This window comes from Atractosteus spatula, chromosome 10, assembly GCF_055471065.1.
Source record: "Atractosteus spatula isolate fAtrSpa1 chromosome 10, fAtrSpa1.hap1, whole genome shotgun sequence".
NCBI lineage: Eukaryota > Metazoa > Chordata > Actinopteri > Semionotiformes > Lepisosteidae > Atractosteus > Atractosteus spatula.
Genome location: NC_142715.1, coordinates 17,417,007 through 17,437,550, shown reverse-complemented (window position 1 = coordinate 17,437,550; position 20,544 = coordinate 17,417,007). Strand labels below are relative to the sequence as shown.

Here is a 20,544-nt window from a genome sequence, read left to right as displayed (position 1 = left end):
TAATCTGAATAATGGACAGTTTATCTACAAACCTTTTTTTCCTGGTTTCCTATAACCTATTGAGATATAGTGGGGAACAGATAGCTATATCTACTGAGGAGTAAACTTTTCATTTTAGAGGATGAAATAGTTATTTTGAAGTAGTTAGGAGTAAATAAAGGAATTATAATAAAGAATCTAACCACATTCACAAGAAGTAAGAAGCAGAAGAAGAAAATTGCATCAATTTTCTAGGTGAAACACTGTAAGTAATTGATCTCATGTTCCCAGGAAAACTCCTCTGTGATGAGCTGCAGTCTGAATATGATGATGTGGAGAACAATGAGAATGATCCCAACTCAGGTGAGGGCTGTGGAAGCCTGGGGAGCTCACAGTGGGCGTGGGAGGTTCAGCAGGTCTTCAGGTAGTTCACAGGGAACCATTCCAAAGTCAACTAGACCCAGGACCAGACCTTAACTGTGGTTCAACTGTCAGGGGGTCTTCAGGGTTAAATCCCAGCACATTGAGAAAGAGGGTTTCTTACAGTGGGTCTGACTCAGTCTCTGGAGTCCCATCTTGAAGAACTACTGAGAAACATTACATATCTGCATAAACATATATTAGTTTATTAGTGTATCCTATTCATATATTCTGTTTCCTATAGAGTTTACAACACATGTTTGGAAGAAAGATTAGATTCTAATCTCACTTCCTGTTCTTCTAAATTTAAATGTATGTATTGGGATGTTTTCACAATTAATACAGCAGGGAATACCCGAGCATTTGAAAACCCTGGCAGGCATGTGTAACAATACTTATACTCATCTGGAATAGGGGATTAAACACAACAAATGTGTCATCATGGATAAAGTCAGAGAGCTCTCTGAAGACTGCATATGAGGTTATTCACCAAACAATCTCCCCTCAGAAGTACCACAATCTCATATTCCATTACAGGAGGTGTCCCGTAAGTGTAATATGACTCCTACTGGACTTTATTTACAGTACTATAAAAATGACAATATACAATTTTTAGATGTTTTTAAGCAAGATACATCGAAGACATACATCTGTTTTTGATGTTTTTTATCTATTTTAGTGGGATGCACTGTTCACATATTCTGTATTTTTTTTAAATATATTCTTGCTCTAACACATTTCTGGGACTTTTTGCATAAATGGTTATGAGCTCTGAGGCAAACTACACTATGTTTCAATGCCAATGCCCTGGTCTTTTTGAAGAACTGGTTATTTAATATCCTAGATCAATTAATAAACTAAAAGTTTGTATTATATCTTGTTAACCATGTATCTTTTTTACTTATATTTTACTAAATCCATCTCCATCTCAAAAGATAACATAGCCACATAATGTCTTTACTAATAGCTGGCATAGTTCTCAGGGAAATGACCGAGTGACCTCTGCTGGAACAAATGGTCTATTCAGCAGAAGGGGCTGCTTGTCACATAAGCTAGAAGAAAATATTATATATATATATGTATGTACTGGTCAGCTTTTTCAAATGACTATATATAGCCATAAGGCAAACAGAGACACATCTGGGAGTGTATCTTGTATTGTTTATTTCGCTATATAAAGGAGCACTGTAAACGTTGGTATTTAAGTCTTGTGCCACACAACACAAGACTTCCATATGCATATGAAATAAAGACGACTTTCAACACACAAACTCTCAGCTGATGGCCTTTTTTGTGGCACAGCACTACCAACCACTAATTTCTAGTGATTGTTTGGAATAATACCTATAATTTCCTACATATCCTTTCAGTAAAGAATTAATAATTATTAAATTCTAGTGACTTAAATTGACTTCTTTCACTTACATTTTCACATTATGGGAAGGATTCCCATTGCAAAGTTCTCAGCATTGATAGTGCCACATGTATTTTGTATCTTCACACTCCATGTATTTTATATATTTTCCACAAGCTTGTTTCTTTGAGTAATGAGATATTGAAGGGAAAAATCTGTCTCGATTTGCCTTTCTAACACATTTTATTTTATTCCACAAGTCACTGCCTCAGCAAACTTTACCACCAGCTCAGCAGGCAGATCCAGCTAGTATGAGATAGTATGAGATAGCTATTGGTATTTATCCTGATGAATAAGGTAAATGGCTAAAAAAGAAAATTACAGCGTGTTAAGAGAAATTTGGACATATGGTCTGTTTCTGTATGAATGACTCTGTTTTCTGTACCCTGTCCACCTCTTCTGCTGAATGTGTGTCTCTGGCAGGTGTCTCCCCCATTTCTCCTGGAGTGCAGAGTCTCCTGGCCACACAGCCCATTGAAGAAGGATGTGACTATGATGATGTTGGAGTCTCCTGGCCACACAGCCCATTGAAGAAGGATGTGACTATGATGATGTCAGAGTCTCCTGACCACAACACCCTCTGAAGAAGGATCTGAGTATGATTATATCAGAGCACTGTGAACCTGTTTGTGCAGTTTTATAGAGGATTCGTCCTCAAGTCAGATTAGAGTTTTTAACTGAGTAACACCATAACGATATGCCTTGTGTTTCTGATTAAAATACTGTTAAAATACTGTTAACTTTCCCTTAATGTGTGTAGTTCTATACAGTATGTTATGAAGTGTTTGATTTGAGATTATTCAGTCACTGTACAGCTGAGACCCTGTACAGTAATCACACAGTCACTGGCCTAGTGTGACCTTGTTACTGTGTCTCCTGCTGTGTCTACAAGGCTGTGAGACTGACCTGCACATTTATACCTTTACATTGAGAGACACTGCATTGCTACAGAAGGTCTACCTGTCCAGCAATTCTGAGACCAGAACTGAACATTGTGATTGTTGTTTCCCAGAAGTATGTCATTATCAGAACACGTAGATACAACATCAATTCATCATCAGTTTATCTGGCCTGATTTCATGTAGCACTTGCCATAAACACTGCCCTTACAGAGTGCTACATATGGAAAACAATCTGTGTACATTATATATGCATCTGTATACCTAGATGCATAAGAACAATCAGAATGAGTGGAAGATGAATAGTTCAAGATAAAAGAAAAAATAAAAGCATCTCACACACAGAAAAATGAAGAAAAATAAGTCTTACCACCATCCAACCCAGGACACAGCAGCGAGGCTCAAATTCTACATTTTTCAATCTGAACTGATGATCCTTCCTTTCTAATGAGCTTTTGGAAGACTGAATGTAAGCTATATGTTGTTGTTTTTTGCTGAATGTCTTTTTAAAATGTTTTTAATTACTCGGATATGACTATTAGACTAGTGTTGATTAGACGATTATTGAGCAGGCATCTGAACACACAAAATCGGAGTATCATTCCTGCTTATTGACTTTTCTGGTTCTGATACAGTTTAGCTTTCTATATTTGCAGAGGAAATTTTTAATATGTTGGTAATCTTCATTATTTACTACACATTGAATGTACTGTATCACTTTGGATTTACATTTTAAATAAAGCTTTACTTTCATTGATCTGGTAAGAGTCATTTTCCTGGTCAGTAATAAAATAGTGAAAATGACAGTAGAATCTTGCACAACAATGTATCAAGCTGAGATTTGTTTTCTCTCTAGCAATGATTTAGAATGACATTTTAGAGCACTACAGCTGTGAGCTTTTGAAAGGAAGTACATTGTGTTTCCACAACATACTTATACAAATAATGTTTCCATGGTGATGGAACTGTAGAAATAATGTGCAGGTCAGAGATCAGTGTCTTCACATCTCCTCTCCAGGGAGAAAATCCTGCTGCAGTGGTGTTGCGGTGGAGGGAGGGGATAGAAAAGAGTTGTGCAGTGCCCTCTGCAGCCAGGGAGCTGTTATCAGCAGGGAACCAGAAGTGCCAGATTAGAATTTGACCTCCACCTAAATTTATGTCTGAATAACATTAAATACAGATGCAGCTTCTCAGAACACATGGTATTTCTTCTAGATATGGATAAAAGTTGTGCGGTGCCTTATGCATTTCACTGGCCAAAGACAATCAATAGGTTGCACTTAGATGTTATTAAAACGATTACTTCATTCAATCTGTTTCTCTAATGTGCATGTTTAAATCCATTTAATATTGAATATTAATATGACATTTTACAACTAAGGCTAAATTTTGGTAGCTAAAAATAAAAACATAAGTACTGTATAGCACAATTGTGTTTTGATTTGAGCCATTGTTTGCATCTCAATAATCCATTCGTCCTCGAAAGAAGCAAAGACAGAAATGTTTTGAGTCTCACAAAGATCCTGTTCTCAAACCAAAAGAAAGGTTTAATGTGATCCCGCTAGAAAAAAAGTCAATTTCCATCTGAAATAATGTCCCCTCAAACATTTTGTAATATCTCTGGAAGTTTATACAGTAGAAGCCTGGTTAAATGCTTAAATTCAAACTAAACAAGACTATTGGAATGAGATTTGATGTCGAACTGGGATTGAAATAAATAGGAACACTGCACTCCATTGTGCTTTCTGTATGACAAACGTTTTTCTTTCTGTGTTTTTGATAACTCAGCTGTTAGAGTGGAAGACCGTAGTAGAAACAGCTGGGAATGCTCAGGCCTCTGGTTTGAATCTGGCTGGAAGAAAGGTGCTTTCTATGTTCTTTAATCAAAAAGTGAAAATAGCAAATTTGTCGTTCACTTAAACATTCATCAAAAGCTGAGTGAAGCACAGCCTCTTGTTCTGAATTCTCATCACGTCTGGTTTAGACCTTTAAAATGTCGACTGCTCACTCTTCCTAACACAAAGAGCTGCAGGTAACAGTACCTATCGGGAGTTTAGTTCAGTGGTAGAGCACATGCCTCGCTTCACTGTAACATGTGCAGCCCTACAAAACCTTTCTATAGACTGGATGAGTCACCTGTTCCATCTCCAATTCTTTCTGCACATATTGCCTGTTTCACCACCGTTATCATTAGACTATAGCCCCTAATATGAGAATACTGTTCCGAAAGACTGTCTTAAATAATAACGCTGAAAAGGGTAATGATAACAGTTTTTATTAAGGTAACCTTACATTTGCTTGTATAGTATAATTTATTATTTGTACCCGCAAATCCCCAATATTACTGCTGTCTCCTGAGAAACACAAGTGTAGAGTCAAATCATATGAAATAGTACAACAAATCTATTCAATTAACACCCAGATGTGACAGAACACTTTTAAGACTTATACCCCTTTAAATAAGTATTTCCTTAATTTCAGTTCTCTTCCCTCCATGGGATACCTGAAAATTCACTATAGTATAATAAAGGCTGTGCATGCATTACCTGTAATACAGGTACTAATAAAGATAACATTAAAGTTGATTATTAAGAAATCACGCTTTTATTAATAAAATATGTTTTGATAAAAGAAGTCTTCATAGAACCTAGGTAAATCCCTGTAGTAGTCTAACAACTACAAAAAAGAAAAAACAAAAGAACTTCAAAACAAAGAGAAAAAGAACATTAAAAACAAATCTGGGGAACAACAAAAACACAGAATCTAATGCGAGAGCTTTTCAAGTCTTCAGTACTCCACCGTGCTCCTCTCGTCTCAGTAGACCTCTCTCATATATTTGTGTATAGGTCAGCTGGACGTCCATTGCTGATGGTAATTTAAGTAGGGAGCTGTGTCACCATGTGTGGACTACATAGGAACAAGTAAAATTTTATTCCATGCTGAAAAGAGAAACAAACAACGTTTGAGCTTTGGAGCTTTCTTCAGGTCTGACAAGGAACAAACCTTTACTTGTTCCTTTGATGTTAATTTAGACCTGATCTCCAGCAAATACTTAACAGGACCTAAACTGGTCAGTTAGTTTAAATAGTTGAAGATACAGGTCACACTGCTCCAGGTGAGGCTTGAACTCAATCTCAGCATGCATTCAATCACACCACTGGAGCTGCAGAAGTCTCTTTTTACACAGACTAATGCAATTGCAATTTGTCACGAAACAAATGAGAACTGCAGCTGTGCACTTGAGACAGGATGCTACCGTATTAATTTTAACACTCCAGTAAAACAAGCAGACATGTCACTATTGCTAAATCGTTACAAAAGACGCCAACTAATGACCAGTTTTATTTTTAACAGAACTTTACTGAAAGTTAACAGAACTTTACTTATAAAATTACCTGAGCAAATAAATACAACAATTATTGTTCCTCTGACCTTCTCAGCATTTTTTTTTAAATTAATACATTTATTTATCCACGGTGTGCCTTGTGCTTACTTTTCAGAACTTTGATTTTCTCTCTCTCCTGTGTCAGTAGGAGCTTACATTTCAAATTAAGTTCTTTAATCAGTTCCAATATCTTCCTTTCAAAGTAGGGAGGAGCAAGCTGGTGTGTTGTTTTGTGGGTATTCTTTATGACTATATCTTCTGACACCTGTGCACAATCCTACAACATTACAAGAGAAGCGCTATAACAGGAGTCATAAAAATGCAAGAAGCCACATTAAACAATCATTTGGAATTGTAAAACAACTAATGCTTTGCTTGGGTGTCATTTGGTTTGTATACCAGTCCATCAAGAGCCAGCACCATCATCATCAGGTCATGTGCAGTCCTACACAACCTTGCGATTGACTGGGATGAGCTACCTTTTCCATCTCCACGGCATGCAGCACACTCTGGCTGTTTCAACACAGTCATTATTGGACCACAGTGCACTGTCTCTTCTGTCCTGTGGCTATCATAATCACTTTTAAGAAGCCAAGTTTTTTTCTTTAACATGTGCTTGGGTGCCACCCATTTCCTTATTATCCCTGCTTTCCACTGATAACCACAAATACAGAGACCCATCACAATAAAATACTTAGCAAATCTATTCAGTTGACTCCCAAATTTTATAGAACATATTAAAAGATCCCACTCTATTTATATAACCATTTGCTCTGTTCTGTTCTCTTCACTTCCTAGCATATCTTAAAACTCACAGCTACTAGTAATGATTGACATTAAACAAAAATAGTAAATGACACTTCTGTAAATACACACATTAATAAACTTCATTATTAATAAATATGGTATGAGTGTAAAGTAATTTTAATTAATATTCCAATACATTTCCAAGCAACTGATTATTTCCACTATATTTGGGAGCCTTCTAATGCAATCCTGCGTTACACTGAGTACGGTACTAAGCCATATGAAGACATCATTTAAATTAGTCCGCTACTTTAGTTACTCTGGAGTGCTGCAGTTGTTACTTTGTGTTCATTGCAATTGAGAACAGGTTTAGTTGGGTTGAACTCCTGTTAGTATGCTACTTTCAGTTCGATGCAATTGACCCATAGAGTTTGCCCTAATAAGGTCTGAATGAAGCTTAGGCAGAGCCAACCCATTGCTTTTGTAACTTCCATTAATCTCCACCCATCTTCCCTTGCTCACTTTTGATCTTTCTAAGACAAGCATTTAACTGGAGTTCAGCCCAATGATACTGCTGAGAACCAGAGAAAAAATATATATATATTGTAACGCCCTCGCCTGGTGGTTAGGAGGAAGCGCCCCTAGGAGCTCATAGTACAGCTTGGCATGCTGGGAGTTGTAGCTGGGGAGAGTCTGAGGGTCAGCACGGTGACCAGCGGCTGACCCTACCTGTGTTAATAATGTCATAGTAGTTCTAGTGTCCTGTGTAGTCTTATAAGTATATAGCATGTTGTTAAGTAATTACCACCCTAAAGATGTGTATGTGTTCCGTCAGTCTTCTCATGTGCGTGTATATGCTGTGTTTGGTTTTGTGGTTGTTAAAGAATAAAGCTATTGCTTGGTTTGTTAATCGTGTCTCCACTGGTCCTTTGTTCTGAGAAGAACCTGTGAATGCTACATCGGTGTCAGAAGCGGGCAGGATGGACAAATCGTGGCAGACACTACCCGATTCTGTCAAGTGCCGGTTGACTCTAAAAGAGACAGAACCCACCGGCAGCGCACATAGGGAGCCTGAGCAACTCCTGGGTGCGACCGGTGGCCACGGCCCTTACCAGGGCTACTCAGTAGTTGTCCCGCCGGTAGAACTGGGGCGACTGACTGCTACTCCTGGCCAGCGGGTGCCCCAGAGAGAGGATACCCTCCCTGCCGGAAACGGCCAGCGGCGCGGGTGCGACCCAGTCACTACGACAGGGAAGTGCCTTGTGAAACCTACAAGGTGCAGTTCCAGCTTGCGGCCTGGAAGAATGGCTGGAGCCGAGTGGAGATGGTGGGCTGCCAAATGCTCTTGGACGTCCCGGAGGAGGACAGAGGCGAATACACGGCGCTGGCAGCAGCTCTCCAGCTTTGCTTCGGCGTGGAGGAGGCGCCGGACCTGATGCCGGAGAGACTGGCCCTGCGGCGGCGCCAACCAGGAGAGCGACTGGGCCCGGTTGCCACTGATGTCATGTTCCTCGCCCGCCGAGGATACCCAACTTTTCCCCGGGAGGCGCAGCGGGAGATGGCTCTCCAGGCCTTATTCAAGGCCCTCTCACCCGAGGAGCTGCAGCGCCACGTGCATTGCTGGAGCAGGCCTTGGCCCTTGCTACACGGGCTGAGGCCGTGTTCGGGGTGGCTGGAAGCGCCAGCAGACACAGTGCGCCCTGCCGGCTGACCGAGGCGGCGACGGAGGAGTCCAGCGAGGGGGAAGAGGAGCCAGACCTTGCAGCGACCCCTGCGGAACAGCCCCACATGCTGCTTTGCGACCGCCGCAGGAAGAGGGGACTCCGAGCCCGGTTCTGCCGGGCACCCGAACCTCGCACTCCTCGATCGGCGTCGGGAAACGGGAACGGGGCGGCTCAGCGTGGGGACGGCCGCCCGCCCTTGAACACCTCAACCCCAGCTCCGGAGAGCGCTGTGAAGACCGGCGCCCCTCACACCACCATGGGGCGAGTCGGCTGTAGCCGGGGCCTGTACCTCCACTGCCAAATCGAGGACCAACCCTGCCTGGCCCTGCTTGACACCGGTTCATCGGTAACCCTACTCCGGCCAGGCGTCCTCCCTGACACCGAGGGCACCAACCCCTCAGGATGGGAGGCCTCCAGCCTGCGGCTAAGGACCGTAACGGGACAGCTTGCTGCAGTCAGAGGGAAACAGGTGCTTGCCTTCCGTCTAGGTGCAGCAATGGTGCGCCACCCCTGCTACCTTGCACCTATTCAGGAGGACTGCATCCTAGGGCTGGACCTGCTGCAGCGAGGGGGGGCCAGTTTGGAATTGGGCCAGCAGGAGTTGGTGTGGCAAGGAGAGCGACTTCACCTGGTGGAGGGCAGGCCCGTCGAAGGCCGAGGGACGCGGGCTTGCCAGAGCCGGGGGAAAAAGAGGCAGTGGCGGCCGCGGAGGCAGTCGCCGGGGAGCGAGCGTGTCGGATCCTGCCCCTGAGTTGCTCAGGCTCTGTATGTGTGCTGCCAGTGGGTTTGGCCTCTTTTAAAGTCAGCCAGCGCTTGACAGAATCAGCTAATGTCTGCCACGGTTTGTCCATCCTGCCCACTTCTGACAGCAACGTAGCGTAGTCAGGTTTTCTCAGGACAAAGGACTAGTGGAGACGCGATAACTTAACCAAGCAACTGTTTTTATTCTTTAACAACCACAAAACCAAACACAGCATCTACACACACATGAGGACACGTGTGCAGGGCGAGTTTGTTCTGAAACTCTCAGAGCAGGACATGCAGAAGACTCTGAGCAGGGTGAAAATCCATAAGGCTGCAGGGCCTGATGGGATACCACCTCGAGTCCTAAGGATATGTGCAGCCCAGCTGACCACAGTGTTTATGGACATCTTTAACTCCTCCCTGTCACAGTCCATGGTCCCTACCTGCTTTAAAAAAAACACTATTGTTCCAACCCCCAAAAAGACAAAAGTGACATGCCTGAATGATTACCGCCCAGTAGCATTAACATCTGTGGTGATGAAATGCCTGGAGAAGCTGGTGTTGTCACACATCAACTCCTCCATCACAGAGTCCCTGGACCCCTTGCAGTTCGCCTACCCTGGACCCCTTGCAGTTCGCCCCTTGCAGTGGATGATGCTGTCTCCCTGGCTCTGCATACAGCCTTGGAACACCTGGACACTAAGAACTCGTATGTGAGAATGCTGTTTGTGGACTACAGTTCAGCATTCAATTCCATCATACCCAGTCAACTGGTGACAAAGCTCAGGGGATTAGGTCTGTGCAACTCTGTCTGCAACTGGCTGCTGGACTTTCTTATCGAGAGACCACAGGTGGTGCAGACAATAAAACATCAACACCACTCACCCTGAGCACTGGAATCCCACAAGGCTGCTGTCTGAGTCCAAGGTTGTACTCCCTATTTACTGACGACTGCACAGCAAGACACAGCAACAACCACATCATTAAGTTTGCCGATGACACCACTATAACAGGACTGATCAGTGATGATGACAAGTCCACTTACATGGATGAAGTTGTACAGCTGCTTAGGTGGTGTCATAGCAATAACCTGGACTTGAACATAAAGAAAACGAAAGAGATAATAGTGGACTTTCGGAGACACAGGCCATACACTCACAGCCCACTCAGTATTGATGGAACGGAAGTGGAAACAGTCACCAGCTTTAGGTTTTTGGGAATTCACATCTCCAAAGATCTAACCTGGACTGTGAACACTGACTCTATCATGAAGAAAGCTCAGCAGCGCCTTTATTTCTTGAGGTGCCTCAAGCGATGGGGGATGCCAATACATGTGTTGGTGAACTTCTACTGCTGCACCATCGAGAGCATCCTCACCAACGGGATCACCGTGTGGTATGGCAACACCTCTTCGCGAGAAAGAAAGGCACTGCAGTGAATGGTCAATATGGCCCAGAAGATCATCGGCTGCGGTCTCACCGAGATTAAACAGCTCTATGAGGACCGCTGCCGTGGTAGAATTCTGGCCATCACAGAGGACAGTCACCACCCCGGGCATGAGCTCTTCACCCCACTGCCCTCAGGCAAGAGATATAAGAGCATACGGACACTTACCACTAGATTCTTCAATAGCTTCTATCCACAAGCAGTGAGACTGGTGAACACATTTAGCCATCCCCCTCGGACCACACCTACACCATCACCATCTACCTCTTTATGATTTCTTATCTATTGCACATCTCCAGTCATTGTTTACACATCTGTATTGTTTACATTCAAACTGTCTACATGTTTACTTGCACATTGTCTATTGTTTGTTTGTACATTGTCTTGATGCACTGTTTGCACTTTGTCTTGTTTTTTACACTTGTTTTACAATCGAGAGACTTTCTGTAAGTAAGAATTCCATTGTACCAGTACCGGTTACATATGGCAATAAAGTTCGAGTTCGAGTTCAGAGGGACTGGCAAAGGAGCAGCAAACTCAAGCTACAACGGTCTCTGTCCTGTGTGAATGCGCTGGTGGACTATAAATCTACTTGACTGACTAAAACTCTTCCCACACTGACTACAGCTGAAAGGTCTCTCTCCTGTGTGAATGCGCTGGTGGGTTTTTAAGCTACTTGACTGACTAAAGCTCTTCCCACACTGATTGCAGCTGAACGGTCTCTCTCCTGTGTGAATGCGCTGGTGGGTTTTTAAGTGACTTGACTTACTAAAACTCTTCCCACACTGATTGCAGCTGAACGGTCTCTCTCCTGTGTGAATGCGCTGGTGGGTTTTTAAGTGACTTGACTTACTAAAACTCTTCCCACACTGATTGCAGCTGAATGGTCTCTCTCCTGTGTGAATGCGCTGGTGGGTTTTTAAGTGACTTGACTTACTAAAACTCTTCCCACAGTGATTGCAGCTGAACGGTCTCTCTCCTGTGTGAATGCGCTGATGTCGTTTTAAGAGGTGCGAGTGACTAAAACTCTTCCTACACTGACTGCAGCTGAAAGGTCTCTCTCCTGTGTGAATGCTCCGGTGTGATTGTAATTGGCTTATCTGACTAAAACTCTTCCCACACTCACTGCAGCTGAACGGTCTCTCTCCTGTGTGAATGCGCTGGTGTGATTTTAAGTGGCTTATCTGACTAAAACTCTTCCCACACTGACTGCAGCTGAACGGTCTCTCTCCTGTGTGAATGCGCTGGTGGATAATTAAGTTACTTGACTGACTAAAACTCTTCCCACAATCACTGCAGCTGAATGGTCTCTCTCCTGTGTGAATGTGCTGATGTCGTTTTAAGAGGTGCGAGTGACTAAAACTCTTCCCACACTGACTACAGCTGAAAGGTCTCTCTCCTGTGTGAATGCGCTGGTGTGACTGTAAGTGGTTTTTCTGATTAAAACTCTTCCCACACTGACTGCAGCTAAATGGTCTCTCTCCTGTGTGAATGCGCTGGTGGGTTTTTAAGTGACTTGACTTACTAAAACTCTTCCCACACTGACTACAGCTGAAAGGTCTCTCTCCTGTGTGAAGGTGCTGATAGGGTTTTGAAATGCTAGACTGACAGAAACGCTGCTTCTCCCTGTGCCATAATGGCAGTTTGTCCACTCCATCTGAGCAAGGCCTTGAGTGATTCTTCTTCATCACCTGATCGTGCCGGGGTCTCTTATTCTGCAAATGCTCCATGGAATGGCCTTGCTCTGTGTGATGAAACTGAGATTTGTTTTCATCATTATGTCCCTCAGTGTGCTGCACAGCATTGTGAATCATCTGGGGCTCCTTCTCCAGCTCTCTGAGACTAAAACCGTCAAGTTCATTCAGTTGTTCCTCTCTTTGCCCAAGAACAGACATACTCTCCAGTTCATTAAAACTTTCAACGATTTTCTCAGTAACCAGATTATTAAACCTGTGTGTAAAGTCATCAGATACTATGGGATCATATGATTGTTTGAGACTCTGCAATGACAGTCTCTCCACTTGAACAGAACAAGGCCTAATTATTATCAAGCCCTGTAGGAGCTGCTGTTGCTCCTCCCTGTACTGACTCTTCTCAGTGTGCTGTGACTCAGTACTGTTCTCTTCACCAGGTACATCAGTCTGCTGCTCTGCAGTGTCAATCAACTTGGGCTCCATGTCCTGCTCTGTAAGATTTAAAACATCCAGTTTTTCACCGTGCTCTTGTATAGAGATGCAGCCCAGTTCATTACAACCTTGTGTAATATTGATTGTGTCCAGATTATTAATATTCTCTGTAAAATCATCACATACTAAGAGCCCAGGTGTCTCACTCTCAGGCTCTGTCTTCATCATGGGCACAGAGTCCAGATCCTTGACACTCTGTCTACTTTCTGTGTGCTGCTCACTAAGTGCCTCTTTCCCTTCTGCGGCAGTGAGCTCTGTCTCCTGCATCAGACTGGAGCCCCACTCCTCCACACTGTGCTGCAGTTCAAGAGGAGCCCTTTCCCCAGCTTCAATAAGAGCACTGGCCTCTGAATCTGTAAACACAAGACAAGACAAGACCTTTATAAGAACAAACTTTATTTTATAGTTTTTTACTTTTAGAGGTGGCTTCTTAAAGCATTTTACAGAATGCCAACAACAAAAAATACACAAAATTAGCACGATGAGAATACACAGTTAGGAGACAGTAGACAGTGGTACTAAGTACAGCAGGAACAGAGGGGTACAGAACAGTTAAATAAAGGCTCTTCTGAAGAAAATGTTTTTGAGTCTGGATTTGGAGTTTAGAGAACGTGACTCTCTGATATCCTTGGGGAGAGAGTTCCAGAGCTTGGGGCATAAAATTAGAAGGCCCTGTCACCCATACAATGTAGATGGCCTTGGGGGACAGATAGGAGAACAGAATTAGAAGAGCGAAGATTGCAAGGTAGGGAGTAGGGTGATAATATCAGACCAGCATGGAGGTGTCAAGCCAAGCCAAGACATGGAGAGTCTTATAGGTGAGCAGGAGGATTTTTAAGCCGATATGAAACTTGACAGGAAGCCAGTGCAAGGACTCCAGGATAGGAGTAATGTGATCATTTGTACAAGACCTGGTCAGGATTCTGGCTGCTGAATTTTAGACATACTGCAGTTTGTTCAATGTGGATTTAGAAACCCCAGAGAGTAGAGCGTTACAGTAGTCGATTTGGGAGAAGACAAAAATTTTCAGTCAAAGTTAGTGATAACACAGGGCGTAGTCGAGCAATATTTATGAGGTGAATGAAAGATGTTCTGACAACATGCTGCACATGTGAGTCGAACATCAAATATCATCCCCAAGTTTTTCAATTTAGACTGAAGCTCAAGTACAAGACCATCTACAGATAGGGTTACACATTGGTTGTACAAAGTTGATGGGTGGTGCCAATAAGCATGACTTCAGTCTTGTCACAGTTAAAGGAAGGAAATTTTGAGTCACCCAAGTTTTTATATCGGGGATGCAAATAAATAGAATAGAGACAGCCACATCATCGTCAGGTTTGGTATGGATGTATATCTGAGTATCATCAGCATAGTAGTGATAGCTGAGGCCATGTGATCTTAAAAGCTTTAAACTACACACATGCATACAAGTACACTCACAATCAATTTGGGTTGTTTAAACATAGCGGAATATGTGGGTATAAGGGCATGTTCTGATTTAGCTTCGCCAGAAACCTAACTACCATGTAAAAAGTAAGACTACTGTAATAATATCACTATTACATTACATTTACATTGACACTGCACTGAGAGAGAGAGGGGTTAATACAGACACATTGACTGGACACTAAAGCACATTAACACTGCACTGAGAGAGAGAGGGGTTAATGCAGACACACTGACTGACTGGACACTCCAGTGCATTAACACTGCACTGAAAGAGGGGTTAATACAGACACACTGACTGACTGGACGCTAAAGTGCATTAACACTGTACTGAGAGAGAGAGGGGTTAATACAGACACACTGACTGGACACTACAGTGCATTAACACAGCACTGAGAGAGGGATTAATACAGATGCATTGACTGGACATAATAGTACATTAACACTGCACTGAGAGAAAGGGATTAATACAGACACACTGACTGCACCTTACAGTACTTTAAAACTGCAGACAGAGGTGGTTTAATACAGACACACTGACTGGACACTACAGGACATTAACACTGTACTGAGAGAGAGGGGTGAATACAGACACACTGACTGGACATAACAGTACATTATCACTGCACTGAGAGAAAGGGGTTAATACAGACATGCTGACTGGACACTACAGTACATGTACATGTAACCAGCACTGAGAGAGGGGTTAATACAGACACGTTCTGGAAACTACACTACATTAACACTGCATTGAGAGAAAGGGATTAATACAGACACACTGACTGCACACTACAGGACATTAACACTGCACCAAAAGAGAGGTTAATACAGACATGCTGACTGACTGGACACTCCAGTACATTAACACTGTACTGAGAGAGAGGGGGGTTAATACAGACACACTGACTGGACACTACAGTGCATTAACACAGCACTGAGAGAGGGATTAATACAGACGCATTGACTGGACATAACAGTACATTAACACTGCACTGAGAGAGAGGGATTAATACAGACACATTGACTGCACAATACAGTACATTAACACTGCATTGAGAGAGGGCTTAACACAGGCACTGCGACTGGACAATACAGCACATTAACACTGCAATCAGAGAGAAGGATTAATACAGACAAACTGACTGCACATTACATTACTTTAAAACTGCACAGAGAGAGGCGGGTTAATACAGACACAATGACTGGACACTACAGGATATAAAGACTGCACTGAGAGAGAAGGGTGAATACGGACACACTGACTGGACATAACAGTACATTAACACTGCACTGAGAGAGGGATTAATAAAGACACACTGCCTGGACACTACAGTACTTTAACACTGCACTGAGAGAGGGGGGTTAATACTGACACTGACTGGACACTACAGGACATTAACACTGTACTGAGACAAGAGTTGAATACTTAGCAACACCTTCTTTATAAATTGGGTAACTTGCATGCTGTATGTTTATTGTGTGTGTAGATTAGTGTGTGTATTGTCACTGTTAATAAATATTTGTTAGCCATGTGTGTCTTACTTCTGCCTCTTTCTGTGTCAGCACAAAGAACACAAGTGCTTCTCAATCTTATTATCGCTCAGTTATATGGGGGTTATAATCATTTCGTTTAATTGTTGATTTACCCTCTGGGCCATTTCAGGCTGTTCCTCTAATTTCAAAACCCCCTATACGTAACAGCTGTCACCAATTTTCTGTGATGAACTGGTATCCCGTCCATGGTGTATCCCACACTGTGCTACTTGCACGCTGGGATAGGCTCCGGCTCTACCGTACCCCTGTACTGGGTAGAGCAGTGAATTCAACTGAGAGGAAATGACTGTATCTCTAGAAGACTCATACACCTTCTGCTTTGTGCTTAATCCAAAGAGGTCAGGAAGAGAACAGTGGACCTTGCAGTGCTGGTACTCAACAGTAAGAGCAGACAACACTGGCCAGACAGTCAGCACAAAAACACCATGAGAAAAACCCAGGGAACAGAGTTTGGACTTTTAATTCCTTCCAAATCCACAACACTCCTTCTCCTCCAAGATCAATCAACACAGAAGAATCCCCAAACTTCAAACACCCCAATACACTGCACCTCACCAGAGACAATCCAATATTCACTTGCTCCTGCACCTCAAACCCCTGACCGCTGGAAAACATAAGAATGCATACAGCCGTCGACTGATCGACCATTTTTATCCTGTTTACAATTTCACGGTTATTTCCAGATTTTATTTGCGTTTGTAAATCCTAGATCACTGGAAACACGTTTGGCCAAGAATGTTAAAAATAAGGAAGATGTTCCAAGATGTTCTGAAATAAAGATGTTTTCAGCACCATAATTGGAAAACAACAGTTCAGTATTGTACTGAAAATGAGGGGTTAGTACAGACACACTGACTGGACACTCCAGTACATTAACACTGCACTGAGAGAGAGAGAGAGAGAGAGAGAGAGAGAGAGAGAGAGAGGGGGGGTTAATACAGACACACTGACTGGACATTGCAGTACATGAACACTACACTGAGAGTGAGAAGGGTCAATACAGACAAAGTGACTGACATAATAGTCCAAAGGAGTTAGTACAGACAGACCCTGGTGGACTGGAATGTTTAAATCTATCTATATAAATATAAAATCTAAAGATATAACACAATAATTATAATACAATACAAGATTTTTATTTTCCCGAATGACGTCGGATTGTGCACTGATTCGGTGAAAGAATTATATTATAATACAAATACAGTATTATATGCCGTGGATATATATATATATATTCATAATAACGTCGGATTACACACTGATTTAGAGAAACAAATGCTGGATATGAACGAGTTGTTTTTATAACCGGCCAACAGTTCAGTTTCCAGTAAAGAATCCCGTTGCTACGTCACACAGGTCTTTCCCACTTCACTCGGCATCTCTCCACTATATTATCACCAGTGAGGAAGTTAAAGACACTGGTTTTAAAGACACACTCTGACTACATACAAGTCACCACACTTACCTGACAGCTCCAGTTTCGTGTTCAATTCTTCTTTTATTTCTGCAGTGACTTCACAGGGAAGCGGGTGTCCAACACGATCTGTCTGTCCCTGATCTCCTCCTGCTCTCGACACCTTCTCCCACAGCTGCAACTTCCACTTCAGGCTCTCGTTTTCCTTCTTCAGCTGCGCCATTTCACTCCCGACACTTTCTTCCACACACTGTGTGATTTTAAACACAGACCGTCTCAACAGAGTCTGGGAGACGCTGTGGAGTTTGTTTTCAATCTCATCCTCAGAGTCAGACATCCTGTTTCGGAACACATGTGAAACTTCATACACGATCTATTTGAGCAAAACCTCCATGAAAGAGTGAAGCTCAGTTTCCAGATTGAACAGTAAAATTGCCATATTTAACCAAAGTTGATCACAAATACAGAGTGTGCTGTGCTGTACTGATTATGAAATGACAAACACTAAAACTCCTACGCCCCTACGGGTCTATATTACTGCAAAGGTTTTAATTTACACCTGAAGCAGGAACAGGAACTGAGCGATCACTCCTCCTACATCCTGCCACATGACGCACTTCCTTAGTGATTGTTGCTATGCACTTCACGTGAAGGACTTTCAGTATGTTATATCTTGTTGAATATACGATGAAAAATAATGTAGCATTGTTTACAAATATATGTACGTAAAAAATACACATATATACACATACAAATATATATGTTGTATTTTCGTATATTTACAGATCCTTCGCCTGTATTGAAATAAATAACAGTACTTAAACGTGTATTGAAATAAAGGGATCAAACTTTTAATGTAATGGATTCATATCTAAACAATGTCTGCTAATAGACGGTAATGTGAACAATTCCTGTTGCCAATTGGTTGGATATCTCCAAGACATCCAAGAGATCAGGTATTGAAAATCATTTTTTAAACAGAAAATGTGAAATGGAAAGTAGGTCAAAAGCCTTCTGATAATCTAAGCACATCATACTACATGTTCTGTGCATCCATTAGTTTTATGGGCTTTATGGGATTTAATTAGTTAGACAAATTATATTTCTGATTACAATAGATAGTTTTATATCTCTATTCATAATAAAGGTTGGTTTTATTATAATTTATGATTTCTATAATTTATAGTAATCCTTTGTTTCATTTTTTTCAGAAAAAAGACTGCAATGTTGATGGAATAAGAAAAAAAGGTCCCTAAAAGACTGATTTGAATGAAGCATTTTTTGTCCACATTTAACATTTTGCAGCTCTCTGACAAAGCAGCAGCATTCTGACAGAAAGAGCAGTTGTAAACTGTCATTGTCTCAGTTGTCCAGAGGAGCAGAGTGACTGAGAGGTCAGAGTTGTTAGCTGGTATTGTCAGTGTGAGAACAGCTCTCCAGCTCCGTCTCATTGACTTCACACCACCTGAGTGCTGATGCTCTTTCTCTCCTGCTTGTCTCCTCTCCACTACCGTCTTTTGTTCTTTTGTTTGATTTATCAGCTGCCCCTCATACATGAAGGAGGCACCAAAGCCAAAACATTGTGTCTCTTTTCTTTTCACTATGGAATAAACCTTTACCTGCTCCTGTCTCATTCACTCTCTTTCTCACCTTGTCTGCAGTCTCACCTCCTGCTGCTCCATTGTCTGCAGTTTCTGTCCAGAGTTTCACCTCCTGCTGCTCCATTGTCAGAATGAATGATGAGTCACAGGACTGTTCTCACCTGTTAACACCCAGTAACATTTCTGCCCAGGTGGCAATTTAAATACCTGATTCTGTATTTTAATGTGTCTGTTTTGTGTTTAATGTCTTCATCCTGCTCTTTTTTGTAATGAAATTTATGTACTTGAAGTTGTAAAACTCAAACCTTGGTTTACCATGAGATTTTAACGTGATTTCTTGTTGTAATGTTCATCTGCATTTGATATGTTTATATTTCACTATATTTAATCATAATCATATGTACTCATACATAATCCATGTAGATAATGTAAAATAAATATCATGTCACAGTAAAGGCCCACACAGTGAGAATTCTTGAAGAATAAAATCACACTGCACAACTTTGGGACATCACATCCAAGTTTAGTGACAGCAACATTAGAGATTTTAAGCTAAGACAATTCAGATCACCTTTTTATTAAAAGTTCAAGCAAAATTGAATAACTTTGCAAGGAACATTTCCAAATCTCAATCAAATCCAGTACAATCCCAATGGATTAATCTGAATTTACTCTCTGCGATCCCGACAAGTTGGGAAACAATTTTATGGTTCTTATGGTAAGAAAAATAACACGAGACCACACAGATTCTTTAATGCTTACATCATAATGTTATTAGAGTAGGACACCAATGTGAATATGTGTTTGGGTTTCGATGAGCTGATTCTTGTTGAAGAATTGGTGATTTACGATTAAAGAATCAGTACTGTCGGAAAGCAGGAGCTCTGTTTCTCAGCGATCTTGAAGGCATGTCTATGTAGAGCACAGTGTGAAGATCTGTACTAAAGAACACCAAGTGTTTAATATGACATCTTTTACCATTGCAACTTTTCATCTCAGGTATACTTTTAGAAGGCATAGAAAGAATAGTTGTGTTGACACTCTCATCACACAGCAGAGTGGCGCATCTGACGCGTGCTGGGCCCATAACCCAGAAGTTGATGCAGCAAAACCCTTCTCTTCTATGGACGTTTTATGGAAGACTTAAGCACACCATCGGGTCAATGTAGAATAAGAAAAAAAACATAAACAAAGTCTCTTCGTATAAGTCCCGTTCTAAGTTTCTTGCTTTTGTGAGCAAACTTACCCAGATCTGCAATATTTTAAAATATATGGAATAATTAATTGGAAATAACTAAATTATCGACAATATCCAGTTATATACTTGGACAGACAAAAAAAATGATTATGATATTACATATACCCACATACTTCATATCCTACAGATTAACATACTGACCAGAAAAATTGAAAAGCTTTGATTCTGAACCCCTGCAGTTAGTGTTAATTAGAAAAACAACAGTGCTGCAACCTGAGCACAAGTTCAGCTGCTCTCCAGCTTTGTTCCACACGGTTTTTCATTGCAATTGAGCTCAGAGCTGGAGATGATCTCCAGACAGTATGGTTAACACCTGGTTAACTA

General features: G+C 41.8%; 1 protein-coding gene and 1 pseudogene across 1 annotated transcript in view; one reads left to right on the top strand and one right to left on the bottom strand.

Annotated features, from left to right (window-relative positions):
• Positions 1 to 20,544, top strand: part of LOC148825555 (antigen WC1.1-like) — a 219,990-nt gene that overhangs the window by 17,098 nt on the left and 182,348 nt on the right. The window lies entirely within an intron of this gene.
• LOC148825561 (uncharacterized) lies at positions 11,301 to 17,800 on the bottom strand (annotated as a pseudogene).